This window comes from Opisthocomus hoazin, chromosome 4, assembly GCF_030867145.1.
Source record: "Opisthocomus hoazin isolate bOpiHoa1 chromosome 4, bOpiHoa1.hap1, whole genome shotgun sequence".
NCBI classification, from domain to species: Eukaryota; Metazoa; Chordata; class Aves; order Opisthocomiformes; family Opisthocomidae; genus Opisthocomus; species Opisthocomus hoazin.
Window position 1 is genome coordinate 22,353,329 of NC_134417.1, and position 24,798 is coordinate 22,378,126.

The 24,798-nt window shown below is 40.8% G+C and overlaps 1 protein-coding gene across 2 annotated transcripts in view; it reads right to left on the bottom strand.

Moving 5' to 3' along the window:
* NAALADL2 (N-acetylated alpha-linked acidic dipeptidase like 2) overlaps window positions 1-24,097 on the bottom strand; it is a 505,503-nt gene extending 481,406 nt beyond the window's left edge. Inside the window, exon 1 of one of the 2 annotated variants that reach the window (XM_075418303.1) lies at window positions 24,012-24,097. The gene's annotated coding sequence lies outside the window, so the exon portion shown is untranslated. Of the gene's footprint in view, window positions 1-23,675; window positions 23,722-24,011 lie in introns of those variants that run through there. The other variant, XM_075418304.1, reaches the window with a different exon arrangement.
* Between the last annotated feature and the right edge of the window lie 701 nt (window positions 24,098-24,798).

Here is a 24,798-nt window from a genome sequence, read left to right on the forward strand (position 1 = left end):
TATCAATACAGGACATTTTAAATGGCTTGTCATTAAAATGGTGACTTAGGGCTAATAAGCCACTATTCATGTTGAACTTGGACACACTTGTCATTCAAATCCACAAACCATCTCTTGACCTGAGCTGGATTCTACAGAAATCACAGGCAGTTTTGCTCAGTGGTCATTTCTCTCATTCACAGAAACTGCCACCTCCATTTCGCTGCCTGTCCTACGATTCCGGTCCCTTGTCACCAGAGTTACAGCAGCAGCATGGGGTCCACAGGTGCAAACACCCACAGGAGGCAGCTGTATTCGGAGCTGCAAGAACTCCCACCTCCACGATGCGACCATGCGCCGGGCTCCCTTCTGGCAGCAGCAAGCTGAGGGCCAGGCTCACCACAAGAGCTTTCACTGCACAGGGCTTTCTGCACACTGGCTCAGAAATCAGGCCTTTTGTTTTCGGTTTTGAGAGGTAACTCAGCTTTAGTATTACTTTTCTTCTTAATACCCTTCTGTGTTTGAGCTGTTTAATGGATAACTCAAAATTGATTCATTTATTTTTTTGTAAGTGGACAAACATTAGAAGACACCTGAACAAGGTCATTTTGCCTTGCTCCAAAGTCCGACAAGACTATCAGATAAGGCCTCACCCAAAATCCTTCCATGTCAAAGGGAATATTTCTACTGGCTGGTCTTTAATACTGAACGTAGATTTGGGATCTAGTCTCACTCCAAAGAGTGCAGCAATCAACCACACAGCTACACAGCTCTCTCACTGGCAACACCCTTTGGATTTAAAACTGCAATCTTGCATTTGAAGTTTCTGCATCCAATTACCAGTTATCAGAGGCAACCAACCTCTGAAAACTGTAATGGTTAAAGAAACTCAGTATTTGGTTTACAATGACAATAAACACCTAAATATTTTCAGTAAGCTGTTTTCCTTATGCCAAGTTTTCAATTCTGGAATCTTTTCTTGTAATTCTGGAGGAACTTTATTTAAGTAAACTGCTAACATACTGTTTTTCCAATCTTTGTTTTCTTTTGGAAATTATTTAAGAAGAAAAACCTTGAACAGTGATCTCAGCATTCATACAGCAGTGAACTTCAGATACAGTAATCGCGTTGCTGTGAGCTATGACGACTTTCCCATGGGGGAGAAATGACCTGGTAATTCAAGAATGACAAAGTCAAAAGTAAGGTAAGCTGGGGGAGGGAAAGAATTTCCCCCTAGGATAAGATAAATATAATTTCTCACGGCAGTGTACATCTCTCAAGCCTCAGGTGGTTTTAAGTTAATGAGATTAGTTCCAGCAGGCAGTGAAATCCCTGGATATAGGATTTATATTTCAGCAGTTTTCACTTCATCCAGCAAGCACAGCGTAGTCAATCTTTATGTCATTTTGTTATTGTCCTGATTTGTGTCTCGTTCTCAGACTCAAGCCTGGCTAAAGCACCTTGTAACTTTGACTTGAAAGCTTAAGCATCATGTAAAGAGTGTGTTTAAATGTTTAAAAGGGAGCAGAAAGGCAGCAATCTTAATATGTAGGAAAGGATTTTCCTTTTAACTTTTCAGATGTACCTTTATGCAATGGAATTTGATCTTGTATTTTTTTTTAAACCAAGCTCACACACATTTTTTCCATGAACACACACAAAAACAGCAAGATGCGTTGTTGGAAGAAATGCAGCTTTTTTAAGTTTTGTCCCCAAAAAGACAGACATCAAAAATTTAGGAAGACCGGCTAGTTCAGTATCTTCTACAGGCCGAATGATTGCCACCCAGCTTGGTAACAACCAAAACGCGTTCCTCCCCAGCAACAACCCACTGGACATACAAACTGGAGTTTCGCTCCAGTCCCCAGTTCTGCTCATACTACAAAACCTTCACTCCTGTTATCAGTTCTAGCCATACCACACATTAAACTGGGGTAGCCTCATGCAGTGCTAGGAGAGGGCAGCATTTTGCTCATCTGAAGACAAGGCACAGCAGAAGGATTCAGAAGTGTACAGAATAAGTACCTGGAACTATCCAAAATATAAATCTTTACACACAGCTGTTAAGCAGAAAGCTTTTATAAGACAACATAACCGGAAAAAACTGAGGTCAGATGCTCACACTAACTTCCATGCACTAAGAATTCTTCCACACCTAGTCTGATTTTGTCTTACAATCACTGCATATTAATAACCTCTAATTTAACAACTGTTTCACACTCTGGACAGTAATTTTAGCTGTGAACTTGAGAAAAAAATCATTATGCTCAATAACATTACCAATGTAAAGAAAATGCAGAAAAATCTAGTGTTGACAACATGTTTGAGCTAGCTTTTTCCCACCCAGTAGGAGAATGACCCCAGCCCTTTCCTCTTCTTTTGTGAAACAAAATGTGTAGACATCACATCAAGAAAATGCTCACATTAGTCCAGGATTCTTTCCAAGACAGTTTGATTAAGCTACATATCCAGAAAGCACAAAGAAACTCTTTTCATCAGGGTAATTTAACGTCAAAAAACAAGACGAATTCAGTTCAAAAGACTTTCTAGACTGCTCAAGTCCATCACAGGAAAAGCTGTGTTTAATCTAGTTTTAACTTACAAGCCTGACTTTAATACACGTAGATTACACCCAACCAGACATCACTGTTTTAACTTCCTTGTTGATTTTTTAATTTTTACTCAGGAATCTGCATTCTCATTCTGTGTCAAATACAGCACCCCATTATCTTTATTCTTCATCCTCTACAGAGATGTCCTTCCTACTTCAGTTTTTGGCACTTCGTTAACCAGGTGTCTTCAGCTACAGATGAAAAGTTCACTCACCTCTTTATCATAGAATCATAGAATGGTTTGGGTTGAAAGGGACCTTACAGATCATTTAGTTCCAGCCCCCCTGCCATGGGCAGGGACACCTTCCACTAGGCCAAGTTGCTCAAAGCCCCACCCAACCTGGCCTTTGTCAAAGGAGAGAGTGTGTTTTTATCATAGTTCAGGGTTAAGAGTTGCAAAAGGGCAACTGTTCAAAGTTGTGAGATCTATTTCCCTTTTCCGTGGAAGTACTGAGCTAGAACCACACCTGGTACAAAAGCATGTGATTTAACTGCACAGAGGGAACACCAGCAAATAAAACTGTGGGCAGAGGCGAACGCCTGACCACAAATTAATTCGTAGCTCAATTCAAAACTTCACAACCATTGGATTCTGATATGCTGAATAAATACCTAAGCATTCAGTATCCACCACTACTTGGACTGGCTATAACTTGGAAAAATTTAGCTGTATAGGGATGTCGTATCACATACAAATGATATTAAAATGCATTCCCCTGTCAGGATAGCTAAACGTTTGCTTACCTGCGAAGTAAATACATATTTGCTCACAAGTTAAACCCAGTGACTTTTTCCAGATCTGCACAGAGCAAAGCACGCTGTTTTCAATTAAATATAACATGCAAGTATGATTTCCCACAATATGAAAATGAACTACCAGGGTAATTGTTCTGGAAGTGCTGCAATTATAAGTGTCATCAGAATGCATTATGCCTTCTGTTGGCAAAAGAGTATTTTGTAATGGGTCAGGGAACTCCTTCCAAACACTTTAATAATCAGCACACAAGCTTCAAAAAGGACATCTATTATAAATCTCTCCCACATTTCACTATCAGCCTCTGAAAGTAAAAGGCCTACCAGAAAAATACTTATAAAAGTATGATCACAGGGTGAGTTATCCTAAAAGAATGCTCTCAAAACAAAACCCCACTGATTTGCAAGTATTTACATTTGTTCTGAGGCCAGAAAGGTCAACTAAAATTAACAATTTGGATCCCTCGCCCAATTACAAGTCAAGAACCCTCATAGAGAAATACCTGCCACAAGAGAGAGGCTTTAAAAGAACTGCTCCTTAACAGATGTACAATGTTCTAGAAGATTTTTCTAGAAAGATGCTCTAAAAAGATTTGTCCAGATGTTCTGGAAGATGGTGGAATCATGTACACCCTCAGCAAGTTTGCAGATGACACCAAGCTGAGTGGGGCTGTCAACATGCCCGAGGGACGGGATGCCATCTGCAGGGACCTGGACAGGCAGGAGAGGTGGGCCCGTGTGAAGCTCATGAGGTTCAACAAGGCCAAGTGCAGGGTGCTGCATCTGGGTCAAGACAACCCCTGGTATCAACACAGGCTGGGGGATGAAGGGCTTAAGAGCAGCCCTGCTGAGGAGGATGTGGGAGTGCTGGTTGACAAGAAGCTGGACGTGACCTGGCAAGGTGCGCTGGCAGCCCAGAAGGCCAGCGGTACCCTGGGCTGCATCCCCAGCAGCGTGGGCAGCAGGCGAGGGAAGGGATTCTGCCCCTCTGCTCTGCTCTGGTGAGACCCCCCCAGGAGTCCCGTGTCCAGCTCTGGAGCCCTCAGCACAGGACAGACTTGGAGCTCTTGGAGCGGGGCCAGAGGAGGCCACAGCAATGATCCGACGGCTGGAGCACCTCTGCTGTGAGGAAAGGCTGAGACAGTTGGGGCTGTCCAGGCTGGGGAAGAGAAGGGTCCAGGGAGACCTTATTGCGGCCTTCCAGTACTTAAGGGGGGCCTGCAAGAAAGACAGGGACAGGCTTTTTAGCAAGGCCTGTTGTGATAGGACAAGGGGTGATGATTTTAAACTGAAAGAGGGGAGATTTAGACTGGACATATGGAAGAAATTTTTTACAGTGAGGGTAGTGAAACACCGGCACAGGTTGCCGAGAGAGGTGGTTGCTGCCCCATCCCTGGAAACATTCAAGGCCAGGTTGGACGGGGCTCTGGGCAACCTGATCCAGTTGAAGATGTCCCTGTTCATTGCAGGGGGCTTGGACTAAATGATCTTTAAAGGTCCCTTCCAACCCAAACTATTCTATGATTCTATGACTTTTGCAGGAAAGAAATGCAGCTTTGTGAATCTATTTCAAAGTGTTCATGTGTGTTCAGTTGCCTTACTCTACTCTGATTAGGTTTGAAAAAAAAAAAGTCTAAATACTTGCTTTAACTTTACCTTTCTCTTGGTCAAGTCCACTTTTGCTACATCCAATTTGATTGCTAAATGAATTATTGCACAAAAGTTCCCTTACAGAGCCTATTATCAGCATTTGGGTGAAGACAGTGCAAAAGCACTAGGCTTCCTGAAAAGCAAAAAGGAGAATCAAGCCCGCTCTTTTCACAGTAGCAAGAAAAAATGGCCTAATTTTGAGAAGAGCCTGTTGCATCCCCTCTCAGCTGGCAAAGAACAGCAATTTTATGACTGCAAGTCATAAGCTACGGATGCTATCTCCTCCATCCACAGAGTACATCCATATAGGTCATCTATCTAAGGAAGCACAAGAAAATTGTGCCCTGTCATTTCGTTCTCACGGAGAGGATGCAGAACAAAGCATCTAAAACAACACTACTGTCATAAACAGAAGAAAGGGACAATTAATCCAGTTCTGTTCTGGAAGGTAGGAAGAAAAACTCATGCCGAGCTGCATACAGATATGTATCTTCCCTATGCTTTATTTCTTCTTCTCAACTGTATGTTTCTATCTTAATATCTGCAACACTAAAAGGAAACTATTACCCTAGAAATCTGACTGAAGGTGTGTTTTACAGAAAAAGAGGAGAAATTTAATCTCCACTGAGACTCCTTTATACTGCCATAAAAATGGTGGAAAGAGTGTGTATATGAGAGCATATACACTTGGAAATATTACACACAAATACACACTTTCCTGCAAAAACAGAAAGCAGCCTTCGTATAAATGGGAAAAATATCACGTAGTTCAGCGAAGAGATTACACTTTGCCTGCGAACATAATCCAACTGCTGCTCTGTCTGGCCTGGGACAGAGCACACCCTGTCAGAGTCTGGATACGCGACATCACGTAACACTAGACGACAAGACTGAGCGATGCTAGAGAACGGCAACACTAAAGCTTCTTTGCTGTGCTTGCATTCCAGATGTTCTAAAGCAAGACTTCTTCTGAGGAAGAAAAATAACAAGGCAATAAAACATCAAGTTTGAAGTTTCATATTCCCTGAAATTTTTGCTCCTAGGTCCAGAGGCCTGCCTGCCATAGCTGCCTGGATATGCCAGGAAAGATTCGGCTTCCTTCTGCTGCAGGAATGCAGTATATTAACCTAATGCATTAGATGGAACCTTTTTTGGAAGAAGAGAGAGCTGCTGGCATCCGTCTGATGTATATGAAAGAAGACAGGCTACAAAGTTTAAGGAAATGTGGAAACTTTAAGACATTTTTGTGATAAAAAAATAGATAATGAAAAGGACAGAAGTTGTCAAAAGAATTTTCATTTTGCTTTATGTTTCCTGCAATAAGTATTAATATATTCACAGCTTCATTGCAGTAAGCATTAGATTAGGGCTATTGAACTAACTCAATATGATGCATTGCATGACAGTGAGAAAAATTAAACCTTTCAAGCTGTGATCTTGTCAGGTCTCAGAAGCCAGACAGGACATGAGTGATCTGACGGGGAACTTCCATGGAAAGCTGGGAACTCAGCTCCCGTTCCCACTGAGCAATCACCCAGCAGACTTGGTTCTAGAGGCTGAGACTTCAACCCAGGCTTCTGACCACTGTGTCTGTTAACGATCACCAGTAACACCTTTTGCAAGTTAATCCTCCTGTTCTAGAAAAGCACTCCAGTGACACTTTTGGCCATCTCAACACAAAAGAGCCCTAGCTTACACAGCTCACATATACAGGAATAAAAATGAATGCTTTTGGAGAGTCCTTGAATGGAACTGATCAAGTATTTTTATTATTGCAATGACAGAGAAGACCTATATGGTTAGAAAACAGGGCAGTTACAAATAGGGTACTCCATCAATCTTCTAGTAAGAAGTGCCCTTCACTTTCCACACCAGACAGAAGCACTGCACTCTTATGCACAGCAACTCAGTGGCTGAAAAACAACTACCCACAGACAAGATTTTTGAACCACCCAACCACAAAACCTCCCTAGAACCACTGTGTAGGCTCAGCATATCAGGATGTTGCATAACTTTCATTAAAAGAACCACAGAACCACATTAAAACAACAGCACACAGGGTTTCCCTTTGCACAGCCCTTGGCACCGCAAGCCGAGAGCCGGAGTTTCCACAAACTAACGACACATTCCATTTGTTGAAGAACCATCTATTTTAAATAGGTGACAGCATACCGATGCTTTGCAAACATAGCAAGGTTCGTTCTGTAATGTTACAAAGATTGTGCAGATCATGCTGGAGGAAATTAAGTGCTGCTACAGTTCACTAATGATTTTCACACCTTGGATTCCAGTAAAGTGCTTCAGTTATTTCACAGGACTCCACTTACAGCATGGCTCATGTATTAGCTTGCAACAGGTTCACAATCCTTAAAAACCCTCAAAAATGTGCAACATAATCTCTAAGACTATTATGTAAAAATCATCACAAGAACATTAGCAAGAGTCTGCTCCAGAAGAAACTCTGCCAAGTTTTAGTTTCTCTTACTTTCAACCCCTTCTTCAACCTCACTCCACTGTGAGTTTTCATGTTACGTTGACTTTTATCGCTGCCATAAAGAATAGCATAGACATCCCACTTCACTACAATGGAAGCAATTTCTGTGCCCAGTCTTAAGCAAATAAGCAGAGAACATGATATACTTTTGATCTGAAGAGATTGATAACCTTGAGTTTTAAACTGTACCTGGCATTTCCCCGATCTTGAGTTGCCATGAGAAAGGCAGAAAGTCCTCATCTGCAAATTACTAAAAATAATCAGCTGCAAGATGTGACCTTGGATAAAGCAATGTTAAATTGGCCAGCAAATTCTTCTGAGGCATCACTGTTATTAACTTGCAATTTTTTCATTTCAGTCTGCCACTGATGCTTGGCAGGTTGTAATTTTTCATTTTCTCACTTGGCTGATGCTCAGTCAAGTAGAGATTATGGAGATAGTGGGTGAGAATTTTTACAAATATATTTTTTCCACTTTCACTCTATCATATCAGGATACAAATACAAATCGTCTTTATGAGGTGGGTTACCTTCTAGGTATAATAGGATTACCATTAAAAAAGATCCTTTCACTACTCCAGCGGCAGGAACAGTTCTTGTCTTCTTTGGAACTCATGAGCTCTCCAGTGTGTTAACAGACAGTTGTACAACTACTACCTGCTCACCTCATTCCCATCATACATGATGTGGCTTAACCGCACTTCCATTTCACAGTTAATATACAATAAAAGTTTTACAACTCTAGTGTCCTTTCCCTTGAAGTGACCACTCCTCCCTCTTTTTTTTTTTTTTTATTTCTTTTTAGAAGCTGTTGATCACTTTCTACTGAAGGAGAGTATTCCCCACTCATGACAAAGTATGTTTGTCTCCACCTTCCTACTCTCTCATCATTTCTTTGCTGCTGATTTAATGCATAAAAGCTGTAATAAACAGCTCCTCCCAGTGATTCATTCTGGGACAACACTTCCTATTTCTCAAGTATTTGAGGGGATTTTTTTGCCTTTTTTTTTTTCCCCAAATGTTTCCTCTGTTCACAAATGTCCAGAATACAAATATCTAACTGAACACAAACAGATCCAAAAACGTGATTTCATTTAAGTTGTCCTGCCTCTGGTGATGAACCAAAGCATCCTTCTGCCAAAAGATCCATTTTGTGACATTATCTTTGACTAATACCTGTCCCACAAGCAACCCTGATGCAGGAACTGTACGTGATATGCTGTGAATCTTTGTAGAGCTTTCCTCATTATCAAAAATAGGATTGTTCTATTACTATTGTTCTAGTTGGAGCTTACGCGAGAAGATACAGGGAAGCTGAAGAACACATTAAACCCCGGTACATAAGAAGCATAAGTCACGGTGGAATGCATTATCATCAGTCAGAAACGATGGCTGACATGAAGCTGGAAACACTATGATGTTGTTACTACTAGATCAACATTAAGTTACAGCCCAAAGGATATCAACACAGCCTGACAAAAGACATCTTTGCCTCCATAATATCCATTTTCAGCCTTCCCATTCAAAACATGAATATTGAGTACACAGAAGCACAGGCCTGTTGCAACCTTTGACCTGAGTGCACAAAGAAACAAGGTCACATTTATTTATATTGCGTATGCTTTGGTTTTTTCAATTGTATTTTCAAGTATTTATTATCCTAGCAACTGTATTACCACATATTTCATTCTTAATACATTGACTACCATTGATAATAAGCTTCATTGTTCATTCAATGAGATTACAATTTTGGCTGATAACTAGAATGACATAATGAGGTTTCTAGAGTCATATGACTATACAAAACTGTAATTCTCAAATGTAACACACTGCTCTTTATTGCAATTTCTGAAATTTCTTTAGAAAGACAGCACAACACCATTCATTTGACAGACAGGGAGGTGGAAGCACAGGAAAGAAAAGCAGCCTTGGCCAAGGCCATACAGGGGAACAGTAGCTGCATTTGAATATTGACCAAGTCTTCCAAATTCAAGTTCATTCCCTCTTGTGCTTAGTTAGATATTCATATTCTGGACATTTTCCTTGTGAATAGATGATACTTACAAAAAAAAGAAAAAAACAAAAACACTTCTTTAAAAAAAGGGGTTGAGACAATTCTCTTAAAGTTCATGATGACACTTCCAACAACCATACAGTCTAGAGAACCACAGATCATGTCAGCTGAGGAGCTCCCCCCAAAAGCCTATCCCCAGCTCTGACAGAGCTATTAGCTTTCTGTTTCTTGGCTTACAAACCACAGAAAGCTGCTTTTAACATCTCCCAGTCCCATTAACACATCCAGCAATACCAAAAAATCAGCACACAGGGAGCACAGGGGAACTTCACACCTCTTGCAGCCTCAGAGCATCAAGCAGCCTCCTGGGTAGCGCCAGCAGGTAAGGAACAGCCACACGGCATCGATCCTGCTTTACTTTCTGTAGCTGTAAAGCTAGTTTGACCATACAGAATTTGCAGAATAATGTAACTTCTACTTGGATAAAATGTTAGCTCTGCTCTTCGTATTTTAATTCAGATTCTAGTGAAATATTTTTTTCAATTAACTTGGAACTAGGTTGCAGAAACTGTATTTCAGTAACATAAAAATACATTATTATAAACTATTTTATAAACAGGGATTTGGGGGTTTGGACTTTTACATTTTTCATTCACTTCTCAAAATTGGACTCATTCTATAAGCTGATTAACATTAATTTATCTCTGTTAGTGACCACTTATTTCAGTCAAAGCGTATCATGTGATGCAAGTGGCGGGGTGTGGGGGGGTGGAACAAAAAAAGGACACAACTGACTTGTATTAGTCAAGTCCGCTTTGGCCAAAACAACAGCACGAAACATTCAAAGTCTTTTCACACATTTCTTTCCAACAAATTAATCCTCTTCATGCTACCAAATTTGCAGCAGGTCTGACCTCAAGCCCACTGAAGTCTAATAACAGACATGTTTGGATGAGACCAGGCATGAACTACACATGCATGGAGCTGCAGCTCTCTAGCAATCTCTGTTAAGTAAGGTCTCTGCTTGTTAAAAGGAAACAAAATTTGATAGTACCACGCGCTGAATTTTAGAAAAAACTGTTTGAATCCTTATGGGCCTCTCTAAAGCTAATAAACTCACACACAGACCAGCAAAAAATCAAATTGAAATAAAATATTCATGAATCTTTGTTACTTATGCATAAAATTTTCACAAATTCTCCCTAGGAATCCAATTCAGAAAGTTACTCTTGAAATGAAGAATGCAACAAAAATGCATTCCAACTTCCTTAGCTCTAATTTTTTTTTTACTGAATCCCACCCTAGCTTCGCATGATGGCAATACGCTTCAGCAATTCAGACTTTTCTTAGGTGGTCGTTATTGTAGGCCAACCTTTACAATAGCCTGTTCTGTATATGATACTCCGTGTAACAAGAAAACAAAAACCCCACTCTCTCCTTCTCATAGCATCTTTTACTATTAACTGAAAAGATTCCTTTGATGCCTGCTGATGTAAGAAGATGCAAGTTTTGTACTCTCACATTAGTAGAGCAAGCTCACTTCAAGAATCCAAGTACTGCTCCTGTGTAAGTACTGCTCTTAGGCCAACCTACGTGTGTAAGGACTATGTACAGGAAGGGACCCTGCACGCACGAGAACTGGGGTTCTTCGCATTAGCTCCTGACCTTTGAGTAAGAAAAGTCAGACCAGACAGTTAAAGCATTCAGAGCACTAAATGGGCATCCCTGACTATCCCATATTTTGTTTCAGCCATTGGTGAAGCATTTACAGTCATCTGAGCTTGCCGCGACCGCAGATCTTTCTTCATGAAACAAGTTAATTGTCTCCTCACGAAGAAGTTAAGTCGGTGAGTTTTCAGCAAACGTTCCTCATTAATTTGTTGAGTTAGCAGAGGGAAGCATATAATCTCCAATATGAATGCTTTGCTGAGCAAGGGCCCTGAATTAAGCACTGGGTGGTCAATCTGTGAATCCAGAGATCAAAGTTTCATTGTCCCAAAACTGTCCTGACTAAAGCAGTCACTACAAAAGCCTAGCACCTCAGATACCAGACACCTCATGTTCATCTTGGATTGGCACATAACACAGGTAAAGTCTTTCACTTTGCCTAATACACCCACACATCCCCACCCAGGAAACTCGGGCTTAAAACATTGTCAGAAGAAGCCTGAAGAGAAATAAAGCTTAGTGGCTGGGGGGAGGAATAAATCTCATCCATATTTTCACATCTAAATAACAGAAAGACACTAGGTTGCTAACAAAAATAACTTAAAAGTTTACAAATGAAGGCATAGATTTAGTACTAGGCTATCTGAAAAAAAAACTTTTGCAGTATTAACCTATAATCCATTAAAGGAAGATCAATTTAAAAAAAACACACACACACACACCTTCTAACAGTTTAACTTCATTACATCTGATTGCAAAATCCTGCAAATTTTACGCTGTATTTATTTTGTTCAAGTCTGACCTGCCGTTCAGTCCACATGACACAGCCAAGGGAGCATGTAAAAAACCCACAAGTACTACAAACATGCTAACAGCCTTCAAAAATGCAGCCTGGAAAAGCTCCAGAAATCTCTCAACAGTATCTTACGCAAACACTGAATCCCTCTCCTTGGCATTGCTGTTCTTACCACGAAGCCCTGATAAACCAGGCTCTCAGTACTGAATCTGGAGAAAGTACTCCTATCAAACGAATTTTCATTGGCACTTCCTTCTAATTTTTAACCTGCTGCAATAACTAACAAAACACAGTGCTGACCTCTGAAGACCCTGACTAGTATACAACAACAGTGAGGATTAAAAAACGTTTTGAACCAAACAGGAATCACATACACACTACTGCATGTTATGGTACAGTCAATGCCTATAGGACTCTCAGAAACGAACTCTTAAGAAAAGCCCTTATTTAAATAAGATTACCATGAAAGACAGAGGTAACATTTACATTAGCTCCTGTAAATTAAGGAACTTCTTGGTGCATACAGAATGTTCCCAGGAAGAGTTATGCAGCTAAGCAAGACAAGGAGATTCCTATATCTACATTTCCATCAGTGAATTACTCAAGTTTCACCTACTTCCAGACTGCTGGCTTCCTTGTGTGTGTAAAGGATCTACCCAAGCTTCCACTCCAAGCAAATCAGGACACGGTTCAGTCTGCATCTTCAGCCAGTTTGAAAGGCACATCTCGCCTCACTGTAAGACAACCTCCTCTGCATAGTTTCAAAGAAAATTACTTGCTTTTTCACTTTTCTTCATAAACCAGTACAACTTCGTGTCAATGTGCACTTTAAAGAGAGGTACATTCACATCGTATGAGGTAACCGAGTAAAAGTTTCTAGATGGAATTCCTCCAAAGCAAGAGATAAACAATAAATGGATTAATATTATTACAATGCTCACTAGGGAATAATCTCTTAAGTTTACAGCTTTCAGTTAATTCATCCTGGAACCAATAGGGTAAACGCAAGCCTTCTAACAGAATAAAAACCAAATTTCTGATAATGTGGTTTTAAGATCTAAGTATCTTGACAGTTTCCCTTTAAATCACATTTATTTCAATTCTGAAAAACTGAATTACTTTGATATATCTTTTACATTGGCACTTTTATGCCTTCTCAGGACATCAGTGATTTTCAGACTTTTGAAATGGTACTAAAAATAATTATGCGCTAAAGGTCAAGAAAATTCTTTCCCCTCTTTTTTTGGTAACACTTCTATCTCATCTTTCTAGGAAGTGTCATTAATTAGCTCCTTTCAACCAAAAAAAGAAAAAGAAGTGTCTCTGTTAAATGGAGAAAGAATTGGACTTCAAAACTGAATCACACAAAGTATCCACTAGAAAAAGGAATAAATTATCAGGCTTTGCCACTTGGAACATGTAATACAACTAGAAACACATTTTATTTTATAAGAAAAAACCAAAATAAGCCAAACAAAGAGTAGAAAGTAGTCCTTACACATCAGTATTATTTTTGAAAAACATACTTGAGAAAGATGGAACAAGAGTGTTTTCAGATCTCATTTATGCTTGAATGACATATCAAACAAATACCCATTCTGCATTAAGCAGAAGCATCAAGCACAAGTATTATACTTAAATAATTTATCTATAATTTGATATTCACTAACACTTTTTTCCCTTCCCTTCATGTATTAGAGCACAGGTCTTCTACTGGAAGGAAGACCAAATAACAGCTCCCTTACACCTCACCCCACCCTTCCAAAGACAGTCAACACATCTTCTCTCAGACACTAATACACACAGACAGCTCTATTGAACCCCGATCTATTAGCAACCGGACAATAAACATGTTTCAATCTTAGCGTTATACATACAGTGTGTAAGAGAAACACTAATACCTGTTTCAGCAGGGAGATCATCTCAGGTTACTTTCACGTAATTTGAAGTAACAATTCATTAATTGTTCAAACTTTGTATTTCCTAAGAAACGCACATTTCCTTTAATACATCTCAGATTCCTCTTTGGATAGGAACTCAGAAAAATTCCTGTAAATATTCTCTGCAACCCTTCTGGAACTACTTTCAAATTCAGAATCCACACGTCCATCTGATCAAGATTATACATACATAAATAAACTCTTGTATGCTTATATACTTATTATTAACCACAACATATAAAAATGTGTATTTCATTTCAAGATGAAGACATGCCATTGCATACCAGTTCCCTATATTCAGAGGTACGCTGATGAGTTTTATATGCCAGAACCATCTGTACATTACTCAGCCAAACAAAACAGCAGCATTTTCCTTTTCACAAACAAAAAGGAACAGCAAAATAAATAACTCTACAAAAAAACCCACAGAAATAACCAAAAAAACAAACCCCACAGAAGCATCCTACATTTGAAGACACTTCCCAGGAAAATTTTTGCTCCTGGTACTTTCTGGTTCTAAAGTGCTGGACCTTTGAATACTCAGATAAATTAAAGAAGAAAAAAAAAATAAAATCACTTGAAATACATTCTTCTTTTTTCCTGCAAAGCATACCTTAGAGAACTGAAGTGTTCTTTAGAACTGGTTTAAAAACTGAAACCCATGTAAAACACACGTGCAAATGTAGTGAATTTAAACTTTCATAGTTTCAAAGTTAATTATCCACTCAACTTCAAAATCTAGACTTAAGTGCTGGCATAGAAAATACACCAAGAATGAAGTGTCTATGTAGAATCACTTCTTGTTATGGCAGAGTATCAACAGTGCAGAAAAGCCAGCTAGACAGCATGGGAAATGAGGTGGGGTTTTATTTTTTGCAGTGTTTTTATTTTTTTTTGGGGGGGGGGGGGTTAAGCACACACACTTATGAAAAACAGCTGTTATTAAACATGAGAAAAAAAAAAAACTTTTTTTGACAAAGGATGGAAGTGAGAAAGCATGTCCCAAAATATTCAAAGTGTTACAAGTAGGTGGATGAAGCTAAGTGAAAAGAAGCCACAACTCAGCAACCAAGAAAAGTTCTGTATTAAAATTGCAAAATCTAGTAATTGATCAGCACTAGAGATACAATTTTTTTTCCCCCTGAAAACCCCACTTTCTCCACAACCTCTTTATTCGCTATGTTTTTTGTTTTTTTTTTTTTTTTTTTTTTTTTTACTATTTCCATGAAGAGAAAAATCAAACCATGTGGCTCGTGCCAGACATACTTGCCCATGTTGTATCTGTTTTTCAAATAGCAGACACTCATCAAGCATCTAATACATGTCATTAGCTGGTAGGAAAACAAGAATTCAATCTGATTTAAAAATATCTTTGCATTTGTTCTCATTCCATCCCGGGAGAAAACTGGATACTTTTACATGCTCGTCTGCAGACTGAGAAAGAAGACTGAATAAACAGCAGTCAGCATGTTGAACATATGCTCACATATCAGCTCTGGGCCAATGCTTTGGCCTGAAAACAAGACCAGGCTTCTCCAAGTATTTCAGCAGATGCCTCTCTCATGTAAGCACTTATATAAACTATATTGTATAGGCTTTATTCTCAATTGATACAGTAAAAATATGCAGTAAGGCAGCACCTCACTACTAAAGCAAAAATTTCAGAAGCACATTTCTGACACCATGTAACTATCTTCTCTTTTTAATCAGAACTTTTTTTCTCCCCGCCCGCTGCTGCATGGTCCAAATGGCTGTTACCATCCCCTTGACAGAACGCAGAAGGCAGCACTGCGTCATAACTGTCTTCTCCAATAGTTAAGAGCAGCAGCTGCCCGATCTGTCAATTCTTTTCTTCCACAGGTATTCTCAGAGACCTCTAAACGAGTAAATCCACTAATATTTTAATAGGCTTCCATAATTCAGTCTCAGATGCAGGGGCACATTACATCTCTATATAGAGGTGATCCCTGAGGTCCCATTTCCCCCCCCGAGGTAGCTGCTTCATACTGTAGATGCTCTGCAATGGTTCCCACCGCCAGTATCTACCGGAAGATTACAAACTCTTGTACGTCCCCAGCATAATCCTTTATTTGTTGTAGATATAAGATGTGTATCTAGAGCAGTTCTACAGTCTTTACTCCCCTTTATTATGCTTTCAAATACCCATGCAAGAAATAATTTCTGTGCCAGAGTTCATATGGATTTTTTCCCACTAAAATAGTTCTAAAACCAAGTTATTTGAAGCAAATCACCACAAGGAAAGTATGTTTTTAAACATGCCCAACTATTGCCATTAAAATAAAAAACAAACAACAAACTAAGCATGGCAATAGTGAAAGACAATTAACTAATTTAGACAGCAATACAATGTAAATCCCTGCCCTTCATCTCATCCACGGTGATGTTTGTGATTCCTAGACATAAATCTCTTAGAACACCTTTATAAAATGACATGTTTAATAATCGAATGTCTCAATGCAGCCTGCAGTTCCCATCTACAAATTCCTCTGAGACTTTACCGCCAATTTCATTTTTTTCCACAATTGGCATGACCAGTGGATTTCAAATTTCACACTAAAAGGCAAACAGGAAAATTAATCACCTGCCAACTACCTTTCCTGGGGGTTTTTGTATCAAATTTAGTGCCCACAAAGTGTGTCAAAGGACTGTGAAAAACCAGCTCTGACAGTAGATGGGATGGGTCCAAAGATGTTAAAGGAGCTGGCTGATGTTACCAATATATAGCTCTCCATCAGCTTTGCAAAGCTGTGGCAACTGAAGGCAGTCATAACGACTGGAAGAGCCAAGTGCTATGTCCACCTCTAGAAAGGCACGGAGGAAGAATGCAGGAACTGGGGATCACTCGGCCCCACCTAAATCCTGTCTTGCCAAAGTCCGGCACACGAGAAATTTTAAGCAACTCTTGCCTGCACATGGACACCAATCCACATCACACAAAGAACACAGTGAAATAAAGCTACAGAGGGTCAATATAACTCCACGCCTTCGCTGACTTTAAAACATCCTGTTGTCAAGTGCAGTTATAACCTGGTATGCTCCGGAACAGCTAGAAACACTAATTTCACTTAGACAATCTGGAATAAAGCAGTAGCTTCAAAGTGTAAAACTTACTTGAAGCCCCACATACAAATACCATCTGCTCTTTTGCAAAAGGTATAACATTTGAAATAACATTCTTTTCTCTTCCTCTTACTACATGCCATCATGAAGAGAATAATTTTATTTATATGAAGAGCCCGCAAAACAAAGTTTCATAAAAACAGGAACATATGGCCAAATAATTCTGAATAGCACTTAGCATATTCATCCGTAAAATAAGAACTATAATGGGTAGATAAATACACCCAAGTCTACTTGGAAATTACCAGTATACACATGGTTTTCTGCAAAAAATAATTTGTTTTAAGAATTTCTCAGTCATCACTCTCCACAGATACTCCTTCTCATTATGATTTTGCCAAAGTTAATCTTTCCAAACCACAAACTTGGCCTATACCACCTGATATCGCACATATTAACAACAGACTTAGGCCTGAGTCAGTGCATTGAAAAAACATTCCTCTCATAAAAGTTAAACTTTTATCGCCATTACAAAGACAAAGCTTGAAACAAATTTAGGCAATCCCTAACACGAATGTAAATATAAAGTGAAAAAGGCAGAACCTGTGTGGATCTACTTAGAACATTAAATAAAAAGCTTAAATATAAACTTCAGACAAGAAATAATCATTTAAAAAGTAAAAACAGTCCTGAAAGAAAATATTTACACACCTGTTACTTCCTGTTATTAGTAAAGAGAAAAACAATGCACGGTCAAACACCTCTACCTTGCACATGCACTCACACCAGACTTTCTGTAATTACAGCATTTGGAATCCCTTTCTTTTTCTCAAGAACGATGATACTTCACGCAGCTATCATCCACTGGTTTCTAAGCCACTAAATACTTCTCTTTGCTGTTTCTTACTAGCAAGTGGCTTAGAATTTGTTAACTGACACCCCCCGCCCAAAAAAAAATAAATAATATAACCCACACTTTTACATACATCTCAACCTCTTGCATTGATCAACAGGACAACAAACATCTAGCTTTCTCTTCAGCATGTATCACGAAAGTTTCTGTATACTTGCAGACATTATCACTTGAGACAAGAGGCACAATCATCTTCAGACTCTCCAAACTCCTTCCAGCCACAGATTTTTCCTGCTCTAATTTGCTGCAGTATTATAGCCAGCTGGTCCTCACAGCATACATGACTCGGTTCACCACGCCACGCTCTTCTAATCAATCCTCTGATCATGCCTTCAGTATCTTCAAGGATTTAAGCAAAAAGACTGGTTTCACTGACTCATGGGTTGGCTTGGGTCCTTTTCATTTATTTTGATGATCCTCTTGTCATATTGAAGGCTGATTCCTGTGATCTTCTCCAAAAAGCTGAAAAGTTTATACAAGACAGTCATATCTTCTCTGACTTGCACTTCAGCTTGATTTCTGCTCTTCCTGTCAAACTTCAGTGTCAAAAGGAGACAATTCTTTTATTTCTCCCTATGCTGTCAAGAATTCCACTAAGCCTAAGACCCGAAAGCATTGCCTGCTAAAGGCATGTAAAACTGAGCACACTAAAAACCTCAGAACATTCCCGCTGGCTCTTCACCACAGGACATAACACATTATAACACAGATTTCCCTGAAATCTCCGCAGGATCTACAAATCCCTCCTTGCAAACCCTCCAATAATTCACACACACACACAGAGCAGGCTCTTCCGTTAACCAGCTCGCTGTACTCAGCGGTTTTCTGAAGCATCCCAAGTGCTCTCTTTCATTAAAGTTACTCAATGACAGTAGGAGTTCTTTATTATTTTTTTTTTAATTTCACTTTTCTTTCAGATTCTGGACTTCAACTGTCTTTACTTCCACAGCACTTTTCATGAAAGCTTGTAAGGAATCTTAGCAACCAGCATGTTAATCTAGCACTTACAGAAATGGCCAAGACCTGCTAACACAGAAATTGAGTGTAATTACATTTTTCTGTTGCTGAAGAATTTTGTTGCCAACATGACTTGGCGATCTTCAGCCTTCAGTACAGACTTCTAAAACAAGTCCATTGTTCCCAAGCATTTTAGACATCTTAAAAGTCTTAACTATCAGCTCTGTTCTAATTTCAATGGTACCCTGGGTTAAAGAACCATATTTTATTATTTTCTTTTTATGTAGATTTATGTACTTACATACAGAAAGAATACTATGATCATCTACTCTGACTTCTATAAAACATAGACATAGGCCTTCAATTTTTATTTAGGTAGGTCTTATAGGAAATATGTCGCATTTAAATTAATATTTTCCTCTGATGAACATCCTACCACAACCTACAACAAATCACCTTCATTGCTGAAGATGCATTTCTTATTTCAACTGCAAATGTGTCTGGCTCATATTTTAGCCAATGGATCCTGTTATACCATCATGTTCTGCTTCATCACAGAATTTCTGTTCACAATACACACATTTAAACACTGCAATCAAGTCCATCCTTGCCTTTCTCTTTGATAATATTTAACATATTAAGCTCTTGGAAGAGCTTCTTACAGTTCTTTCTCTGATTTCAACATCCTCCTCAAAGTATGAACACTCAACCTTGACAGAAGATCCTTGGAGTGATCTCATTAATGTCAAACAGAAAGATGGCGTACGTTTCTGCTCAGTCATATATAGATTAGAACATACTGAACCTTTTAGTCAAGATCTTCCACAAATTATTCCATATTTACATGGAAAATAGTTAACCAAGAAGCTCAGAAACAACAATGCAGAGAGAACAAGGGAACAGATGCAACGATACCACCAATTCAACCTCTCAAATAACTTTTACATATTTCCCTTCTCCCTACACACATGAGCTTGGGTGGCATTTCTCTCTGATTTTCAAGCAGAAACCACAGAAGAACTGTATGATGGCTGAATCTTTTGGCTCTGTATAAAGCAGGAATGCTGCACCTTCTGGTGTAGAGAGTTCCGAGTTCACCAGTCTGAGTTAAAAGTCCAGGTTTACAGAGGTCAGCAACGAATGTCAATAAAGTCAGGATATCCATCTTCAACACAAGTAATGCATCAATAATAAACAACAGCATATATTCTCACTTTTATTCAGCTCCTGTACGTATTCTGTACTTCTCAGATATTCGCACAGAACTGCAAGCACGTTTGTATAAGAAACCAGAACAAACGGTGTTCATAAACCTTCATTTGATTATTTCTTGACTACTTTTTCAGATGTCCAAGTCTTAGCAATATTTCCCGGCTAGACTCCAGCTGACTAACAGATCCCACAGTTAGTAGACGGCTCATAGAAAATAACTGCTCTTCCGTACTCAGCTTGGGCTGTAAGAGCTGTACTTCATTTTTGCTTTAGAGGAACCACAGAGCGACTCGAGAATGAACGATGACCTGTCCTACTCCCCTGCACAGTGATGTTCACCAAGCATACACAACTGATGGAACCAGTAGATGCATACTTAGGAGAAACAAAGTGCTTTAACGCACGTGTTGCTAAGGCTCCAAGAATAGAGTGCATTGTTTTCAAGTGATCATAACTCAGTCAGAACACTGAGTTACTTCTCAATGGAGGCAATTTCCGCGTCAAATTTCAACTCTCAACCACTTCAGCAATGCAGTTAAGGAACATGAAAATCTTAAAGAAAATTAGAGGGAAAAACAGCAAAGGAAAACGTTTCTTCTCCTCACTTCACTTTATGATTTAAGTGCATGGTGGGAGTGGGGGAGGAATCAGGGTTTTTTCGCTGTTAAATAGTATAGCTCTGTTGATGCAAGTTTTTATGCTGACATGCTCTGGAAATCTAAAATTTCTGAAACTAAAAACCTGTACTGAATTTAGAGGGAAAAAAAAAACCCACCCAAACACAAAAAAACAGAAACCACACACACACACAAAAAAGAAACACAGCCACAGAAGTCAGGAACAAAAACAAGTACTTACTTTACTGCTCTAGCAATCTTACCCAAGATTTTGGAAGAGAAACATAAGTGGACCAAGGGAGAGGAGGAGAGACATCACGCCTAGAAGATTTTGATTCAACAAAGTTTGGTTTGCAATCAAAAGAACACGTAAGTTTCAGAGATGTATAACACAGGAAGCCCAAACAAAAACACAAAATCTCAACGCAGCAGTTTTGCTGCAGAAACTGGCAGCCAACACAGCAGTCTTCTGAACTAAGCCATGGTGCACGTTCCATGGAAGTGCTAGTGCAAAACTTTATATTCATAGCAGTCCATTTCTTCACACCAACACGCAACCGGTTCTGCAATTCCTGCTATTGGCAGCCCATACACAGACCCAGCAGTTGCTGGATTGCCAACAACCTATAGAGAAGATAGAGAGTTGGTCCCCTCTGTACACGGCCACCTAACAGAAGGTTTCGGCATACAGTATAAGAACAAATACGACTGACATTCCTGGCACCAGTTACCAGTTTATGCTGAGACACATCAGGCAAGCACTCAAGCAAAACTAGTCCCAGAAACCTACTTCTTCCAACAGATCAAACACTCAACAAAAGTCAAAAGTGAAAAGAACAGCACCACTGTATCTCCACATGGCAGGAACAAGAAACAACTCCGCTTCACAAAAAAGAAAAAAAAAAGACATTCAGTATCTGTTCTGTATCTCACAGCTGGAGATAATGCCTACATTGCATAGTTGGATTAATTACAACTATCTTCAGGAAAGTGTTATGACCCTTGTTTTACAAATCAGTAAACTAAAGAGTTATCTGCACAGGAAGACAACTTAGAGGATCCCAGTTCTAAGTTTTATCACCAGTTCAGAGCCATATATTAATGATTTCCTCACCTTACGTTGCATACTCCTAATAAAGTCATTTATAAATATATATATATATATATTTACAGATGTATGTGCTTAAACACCAAAGCAAATGTCAGAGGGAAAAGAAAACACACACAACACTGCCTAAGCACTGATTCTATACAAAAGAAATGCATGGTACTGCAGGAATGCTATCGTGGCCAACAGAAGTACATTTAGAGTAGGAGCTCCAGAGTCAGTGAAAAAGTCTGCGGATGTAGATGATGTCTGTTTGACAGATTAACCATAATGAAGATCTACAGCACACGTTCCCTGGAGGGTTACATGCGCATCACTAAGAACTACTCTTCTGAAATAAATCTGTTTATTAAGGGGGAGAAAAAGCACTTTAAAGGTCTATTTTTGTCTGGTTTGTATTCGTACCCTGAGGTTATTTAAGGAGGGGAAAAAATAATGCAGGTATGTACCACAGTAAGCGACAAGCTAAGACTTCAGCTATGAAGATTAACAGAGCAGGAAGTCACATGCTGCAGCGTGACTATCGGGAGCCGCTACCACAAAAAAATCTGCAGTTTGTGACACTCAAATGAACCATGAGCATCTTTTCATCGACTTAGACAATTCTGACTTTTTTACCACTTAATCCCTTTTTGTGCTTTAGATAAATAACCTGGACCCAACTCTTCAAAGCAAACCAAACAGCCTCCCATTAGCAGAAACAGAACTATGGCTTCGTTATCGAGCAATTTGGCCTGTTAATATTGTATCAGCTGACATCTTCAACAATGTAAAACTGGTTTGACTTTAAGGATGTGAAAAAAATTGCAAAGTTTAGATAGACACTTCAAACAAGAAAAACCTGATGAAACTCTGAGAAAAGCAGTTTTCTGCAGGATTTTTTTCTTTTTTAAGAAAATATTGCGTGTATAACTCTACCACTCTTAATAAAAAAAAAAATCCAGCTGAAACAATTGCAAAAGGTCTGCTACAAAAGATCATTCTTTGGCTTGTTTCAGGTGATTAACTTATGGTAATGATACAGTTAAGGCATCTACCGGGAATGTGATCCAAGACCAAAATTCAGAAGATACTCTTTAGTCTTTTGACGATACTAGAGATAAATGCTGGATTACGGATGCACTGGGATTCATACAAGAGCTCTTTAGATTAGAATTCTAAAAATATATATAGCATTGCTTGATACTCTGGCATCGTTACAGCCTCAGTCATCTAATGCTTTCCATATGCTAACCACTGAACAAATAAATTTGCCTGTAAACCAACATGGAATGGGCTGTTCGTATTAGGGTAAAATCTAAACTCTTTATTTCTTCCCTGAATATTTCTGTCCAGATGACTCAGCAGCAGCGCTGCACATTTCAGCTGAAGTCAGCAAGATGCCTCAGCACTGTTTGCAAGTGTCAACTCCACGGCCTTTACGGAGCAGATATGAATTACAACGCTGAGGCCATCTCAGTTAAGGGAGACTTGCCACGCAGAAACCCAGTGAAGCCAAGGAGCTCTAAACGGATGGAGAAACCAAGGGCACGGAGCACCACCCAGCAGGGCTACGGCGTTACGGAAACCTGTGAAACTACTCTCCAGTGTTTCAGACATACAGAAAACGGGGGGGGAGCATGTTTTCATCCAGTTCATTGTTTTGATGGCTTCCAGAAAGTTTTCAAGATGTCACATATCAGGATGTTTTGGGGCTCCTTTACGATTTAAAAGCTTTAAGGAGCTAACACGCACATAATTCAGTTTCCCAACACAGCTAAACGAACAGAAAGCAAATACTACAACACCCCGAGCAGCCCGGCGCGGTAACTCTGCACCAAAGGAGAGCGGGCGGACGCAGCCAGCCCTGCCCGCGCCGGACGCCGCTGCGATGCGGGTTTACCTGTTGTCCCGCGCCCTCACGCCGGTTCCTCCTGCCCCGCCGGGAGAGCGAGCCCGCCCCGACCCTCGGCCCCGGCGGAGGGCAGCGCCCGGCAGCTCCCCCCCGCCTCACCACCGTGCCCGCCGCGGTGCCTCGCAGCTCTTTTTTTTTTTACCGAGTTCAGTTACTTTTAGAAAAAAACCCACCCACAAAAGTGCCGGGCTTTGACAAAGTTTTGCCCCGCTGCCTGCGGCGCTGGCATGAGGCGAGCCCCGGCCTCCCGCCGGGGGTAGGGGAGATGCCGGTACCGGGGGCCCGCCCGCCCCCGCCTTGCCCCCCGCGCCGCCGCGCCGTTACCTGCCCGCCCCGTGTGCCCCGGCGCCGTACGGCTGCCCCGCGCTCGCCGAGGGAGGTTTTCAGCAGCCGTAAAGCGGGGAGCGCGCTCCCCCCGAGGGGCGCGGCGCCGGCGGGCGTGCGGGGGCCACCCCGGGGAGCCGCCCTCGGGGCAGCGGGGCCGGCGGGCGCGGCCTCCTCTCGCGGCTCCATCGCCGGGGCTCGCACACCTCGGGGCCTGGGCCCGCCCCGCCCGAGAGCCCCCCTAACCCCCCCGGCCAGCCGGGGCCGGAGCAAGAGGCGGCGAGCCGGGCCCCGCTCCCGGGGAACGGCGAACTGCAGGAAGCTTTTGGCGGCCACAGGCTGTGGGGGTTCGGGGCGAGGCTGTCACCGGCCTTGAGGCCACAGAACCTGCAGCTCCTGCGGGGTGAGAGGGTTGTCCCTGCCTCACCATAACCCGAGGCAGGTGCCGTGGTGGTCAAGCCTTGTTTTAAGGCTTTCTGGCAATAGTTCGGGATCCACAGGAGTCTGGGCCTGTACAAGTAACACAGCTGATAGCAGGCATGGTGGTGATGGTTTGATGGTTGGACTCAACGATCTTGGAGGTTTTTTCCAGCCTCAGTGATTCTGTGATTCCATGGCCACAGCCCCAGCAGCTGGGCCGGGATGCGAGGAGCCCAGCGCACCCAGAGGCGGCCAGGACCTGCAGCTGTTCCCAGCACAGCTCTGCAGGAGTGAGCGTCCAAGCACCACAGCCACGCATCCAGCACGTGTCAGTGGTATCAAACAAAGTGAGTGCATGGTACAGGGC